The sequence below is a fragment of the Leptonychotes weddellii genome, chromosome 3, assembly GCF_054177405.1.
Source record: "Leptonychotes weddellii isolate Sample4059 chromosome 3, ASM5417740v2, whole genome shotgun sequence".
In the NCBI taxonomy this organism is placed as follows: domain Eukaryota; kingdom Metazoa; phylum Chordata; class Mammalia; order Carnivora; family Phocidae; genus Leptonychotes; species Leptonychotes weddellii.
This window is the reverse complement of record NC_138371.1, coordinates 19372566-19378804: the sequence shown is the minus strand read 5'-3', so window position 1 is coordinate 19378804 and position 6239 is coordinate 19372566.

Sequence of the window (6239 nt, the reverse complement as noted above, 5' to 3'; positions counted from 1 at the left end):
TACCACATAACAAAAGACAAGTCCATTATTTTTGGCTCATTGTTTACGAATATGGATTCTCAAGAGCTCAACATAAGAAAAACACTATTTGGTAGTGAAGCAGAAGAATATAAGACCCGGCTTTCAGAAAGACTGCTTTGACTGTTTTGATGTTCCTGAGTCTATTATTATTCTGTGTGGTTACCCCTGGGAAAAAAGAAATGATGTCCATGAAGATGGAGAGGTTGGATGGGTGGGTGAGTGGTGGGGAAATGGGTTGGAATGTGAATACCACAAAAACAAATCTGGTCATAATTACTTCCTGTGAATTCTAGAAAGCAGCTTCAGTTATCATCAATATGGAACTCTGGACAAAAACATTTGACACCAGACTCTTGTCTGTTTCCTTTAAAAAAAGTCAATCAGGGAGAGGGGTGGGGGGATGGGTTAGCCTGGTGATGGGTATTAAAGAGGGCACGTACTGAATGGAACACTGGGTGTTATATGCAAACAATGAATCATGGAACACTACATCAAAAACTAATGATGTAATGTATGGTGATTAACATAACATAATAAAATTAAAAAAAAAAGTCAACTCACATTTCTCTGACTCCCTTTGATTCACTCCCACTGAAAAAGACCCAGAATTCAAGGTAAAACAAAGACATTTTCCCCTGAAACAGCACTTTGAAACTTGAACAAATAGAAAATAGAGCTGATTCACTTTTCCTTAGTCACTTTAAAAATAAAATAAAATAAAGCAAAAACAGCAAAACCCAACTCCCACTGCAAAATCATTTGTGTGCTTTCCCACCCAAAGCTGTCGGAGTCAATCCTTAACCTAAAAGGTGAAATAATACAGTTCAAAAGTCTATCAGATTTCGAAATCACATCCACCTCCAGCCTAGATATAAAAGCTGATAAAAGCTAACAACCAGGAAACTATCTGCAGCTGTTTAACTTCATTGTATTCAAATTAGTCATTTCACAAGAAGTTAAGATCATCTACATTGCCATCCATTTCCAGTTCCCTCCTCTGCCCCACAGGACCTCTCAGTTCTTTTAGAGATAGCAGTAGACATTTTCCTGACCAGAGAAGTCAGGGAGAACATAATCTCCTTTCTGAGAGCTGATTATATCTTTAGATTAACTGCAGAAAGGATTACAATGGATTTCACTTAGTTCGGTACCCCCCTCCCCGCTCCCCTCTTCTTTTTTAAACTTAATTTGTATTACATTCATGTTTCTAGGCATGTTAAAAAATTACAGAGAATTCAGCAAATCATTTTTCCAGAACACTAGGCTCTGTTAACATGTAGGGTGTGGAGTGGTAAATAAAGAACTCGAAAGGCAAAAGAAGACAAAACAAAACAAAACAAAGGCAGCGACATATCTGGTGTTCATCAATTTCAAGAGCCATTAAGCAATATGCACTGCATCCTTCTTATTGTCATCCCCTCTGTGTGTTTCACAGACTACTGGGGGGTAGGTTTCTCTCTCAGATAGAAATTCAAACTATACTCGTGTTATCTTCATTTATATTTTTCAAGATTTATATATGTCCTAGCTCATTTTTTAAAAAACGTTAACTCACCCCATGAATGAACTTTTTTCTTGTGCTTAAGATTTTCTTAAAGATAGATAAGATATTGACTGATATTTAGTGGTTAGAACAGTACTGTCATTGTGCTGAGAAAGAAAATAATGGAGTGGAGGTAAAGGAGAGTCTATTGACTTTTGAATATTTAGGATCTTTTTCTTTCTTTCTTTCGAGTTAATTTATTTATTTGAGAGAGAGAGAGAGCATGCACAAGCACAGAGGGAGGGCAGAGGGGGAGGGGCAAAGCACAGAGCCCCATGCTCGGGGCTTGATCCCATGTCCCTGAGATCATGACTGAGCTAAAATCAAGAGTCTGATGGTCAGCCCACAGAGCCACCCAGGCGCCCTGAGTATTTAGGATTTTTAAACCAAAGGCACATTGTTCAAGATTTGCAAATAAATTTGGAATGTACTTACAGAGAATGCTTTAAACATAAGGTGATGTTTTGACCATTCGGCTAGGATCTGGAAGCCCTTCCCAGTGACTGGCACTCCAGGGAACATGTTTGGCTGGATTCTGAACATCCCTCCCTGCTTTCTACCTGACTCAGAGCTGGGTCTACTCTATCAGGTCTGAGATTATCAAGAGTTACCTGGAGAAGGCCAGAGGGTCTCACACAAAGCTGGACCCTGTCTTCTATTTGTAGATCACCAGATGACCTCCTCCAAAAGAGAGGACAAAGAAAGGAGCAAGGAGCTAAGGCACCTCGTAGGGGCAGTGATTTTATGTGTCTTCTTAATTATTACATTCTCAGTGGCAAGGAGGACATGCCTAGGAAGACACAGTAAGCATGACATAAATGTTTGTGAAACAAATAAACTTACTCCTCATGGTAATACTGACAGCAATGAATTAACACCAATTTACTGAAGAAGCTCAGACTGGTAAGTGGAAAAACTGGGATTTGAACCTAGGGCTAGATCTTTCCACTATATTACATGATTTACTGGAAAGTCCTCTCCCCCAACAAATTCAAGTCATTCCAAGAGACTTCTTGAATACAGATATCTTCCTTTGCCACAACTTTAAGTGATCTCTGCACAAAAATTTGCAGAAGGTCCACCATAAGCTAAAGCAGCCAACCAAATAATCTAGGCTTTAATAGATATTTTAGGAAGCATCCAGCTCAACTTCCCAACCAAAGAGGAAGAAAATGTATATTACTTTCCACAATGCCTGGCACATGCTAAGTGCTTAGTAAGCATTAATTTCTCACAATGCAAGCAGCTCACGGTAGGCTGAGGTCCCAGTCTTGGCCAGAACACTTTCATTTGCTATATTACAACTTTATGAGATATTGTATTTTGATAAAGAACAGTTCCCCCTTGAAATGTAAACAATCATGAAATCAGTGACTTTGTTTTGTTCACTGATGCACACTCCTAGTGCCAGAATAGGGCTTTTTCTGTGGCAGGTACCAAAAAAAAAAAAAAAATCTATGTTTTGAATATATGATGAGTGTGTGAGTAGTTGTTGAAGGGTTTTAGAAACAGTAATTGCTAAAGAAATCCAGAGGAGTAGCTGGTGCCCCAGCATGGCTGGTGGCCCCCGGTGGCATCATTTGAAGTTATGTGATACTGTGGTAGATGAATGGTTCTCAAGCTGTGGTCTGGGCTCTGCATAAGAGTGTCCATGATCTGGCCCAAATGACAGGTGTAGGATGAACTCATAAGGAAAGGTTGGGAAACTCACCATACAAGATGCACTGTGGTCTCCCTCCTTCTCTTGCTACTCCTCTTCCTCAACCCTTCCATCCCCTACTCCATAGAGAACCCAGATTTGTATCCCATCACCCTTACCTCTGCAGCATGAAATGAAATGAAGTCAGGTCGTCAAGGAATCCATAAGATGAAAATTGAGAAGAAAAATCTATTTTAATTGGTCATATGCCCTGGGCCGGGGGTGGGGGTGGCGGGTGTTGGTGCTTTTGGCAGCTGATTCTTAAATGAGAAAACAAATGGGGAAAATCTTAAAAAATTAATACCTTTGACTTTTAAAAAAGAAATCGAATAGCTTTGTGTTATCTTCTGTAACCTTTATAAATCCTTCACTGAGGGTGTTTCTTACAGAATCTCTGAAAAACATTATATCACATGACACTACCACCAGATTTCATAATTAAAGAAGAAAAGCAGGTGCCTGGGTGGCTCAGTTGGTTAAGCTTAAGCATCTGGCTCTTGATTTTGGCTCAGGTCATGATCTCAGCGTCCTGGATCGAGCCCCACATCAGGCTCCCCAGTCAGTGGGGAGTCTGCCTGTCTCCCTCTCCCTCTGCCCCTCCCCCTGCTTGCTCTCTCTGTCTCTCTCAAATAAATAAATAAATCTTTAAAAAAAAAAAAAGAAGGAAAGCATCTTTCTAGGTGTAGTACACTCCAAGCCCACCGTAGCCCCAATTCTGTGTATTTGCTCACAAAATGTTGACTATGTCCCTTGGATATTTGTTGATCAAAGTTCCAGCCATGCTGCTGAAAGGGTGTTCTGTTCTGTTTTCAAAGTGATTATTAAGCCACTTTAAAAACACTTTAACTTGTGGGTTTGCCTCACTCTATTTGAGTCCAAATTTCACAACCATGTAATGAAGCAAGCCTTATGGTACTGTCTATGTCATCCTAATTCATCAGGAAAACATAATCTTGCACATCTTTTCCAAGGTCCTCCCCCCACCCCTATAGCCATGTCCAGGGCTGTCTGTCTTTTTTTCTGGCTCGGTGTGTGCCCTGGGTTCCAGGATTGAAGGCTCACTGCATCAAACCTATAAGGTTGCAAATCTCCTTTACCACTTTCCTACTAGCCTGCCCCCTTTTCCTGTTCTCAGCCTTCAGACACTTCCGTGTTCTTGGAGTAATCAAGGTTTTATTGTAAAAATGTATCTGAATCCCCCAAAGAGCTCTGAAATATTTGTATCGTTTTTCTGTCTGCTTCAATGGGTATTTTGTCTGAATTGTGAGCATGGGAAACATAAAAAGAAAAAATTAAAAAGAAATATGTAGACTGTAAGACTTGGTAAGAAAACCATGAACAATGTTTCAGTGAGTAAACCATGAAAAAAGAACACATTTAACCAGTCTGCTATTTTCTTTATGATTTGCTCCTATTGGAATGACTGAACATTTATTTAGACTTCAGATATGATCTTCACGTAGTTTAAGCACTGGACTATTTTACTTTAGAATTATTTGACCAAATTTTTTTTTTTTTTTTTAGATTTTATTTATTTATTTGAGAGAGAGAGAATGAGAGAGAGAGAACACCTGAGAGGGGATAGGGTCAGAGGACGAAGTAGACTCCCCGCCGAACAGGAAGCCCGATGCGGGACTCGATCCAGGGACTCCAGGATCATGACCTGAGCCGAAGGCAGTTGCTTAACCAACTGAGCCACCCAGGCGCCCTATTTGACCAATTTTAAAAGGTACTTAATCATATTAAAAATGTATTTAAAAGAGATCATCAACCATTTCTTTCAGAAACATCAATTTCCCAAGTTTTCCTGACTATTTATGGCCCACAAAGTGCAAAGGGCCTTAGTTTCCATGCATGATTCTGATATACTTTATAAAAGTGAATTCAGGAATTTCCAGATTATTGTTCTTAGCTAACTTCTATCAGTGATAAAAGAATCCAATGGTCCATATCGTATTAACCAAGGACAGAAATATCTACTCTACCTGGTATTTTAAAGAACAGTTGCTAAGCACAGAATGAAACAGAAAGAGAACCAAGTCTTGGGAAAGGCACTTGACCCCTCTGGGCTTAGGAGAGATCCAAGAGGTTAGACTTCACACTGGATCATTCATATTCTTTCACTTTTTGCCACACCTGCATGAAACGGTTTACTGCTATTCCCCCTCCCACTTTCAGAAACATTGAGCTAAATGAATTTTAATGTTCACTTTTTACATCTTTGGTTTTCCTTTTTAAGGTTCCTTTCTGTAGAGCTGTGGGATCTATTTAATGAAGCAGCAATACCTCTCCTTAGCTTTGACCGGAAAAGGCATAATCAAAAGCCGTTTTTATGGCGTTTATCTCATATTCAGAGAAAATAGATGTCAAGTGTCAGAACAAAATAAGTTGTGTATCAAAGTCAAAGTCTTCATCCCTTTGTCTATTTGAAAAAGCCACCTATTCTTCAGCTGATGGATTTCTAAGAATTCCGATTAGTTTTATTCCTGTCTTCATGTTGAGTTTGATCTTACTTAGCATGTGAGTGCAGTTCCTCCTCTCTCCCTTTTCTTGATATTATTTGTGGCTCACAATCCTTCGGGTTTCTTTCTCACGGCATCTTAGATCCTTATGATTTCTGAACACTTTTTTAATGTTTGAATTTGAATGTTGACATGTTTCTATGAAGAAAGGAAGTGATCACCGCGAGCCATCGGATATATTTTTAAGAAGAAATCTGGAAGTCTAGAAAGGAAGTTACGAGAATGCTGAAAACCCAGAGAGATATCCTACAGGAAACCAAAATTTAAAAAGGAGGTTGCAAGAAAACCTCAGACATTCCATAAGTTTTGCATGACACCCAAGAGTTCTATTTTTTTTTTTTTTCCATTTTTGGCTCACCCATCTGTTATTTTGATTTATTAATTTTTTTTGGCAACACTGTTGACATGCTGTCTTTCATATAAATTTACAACTTTAGCCCTTTCTGGAAATAGA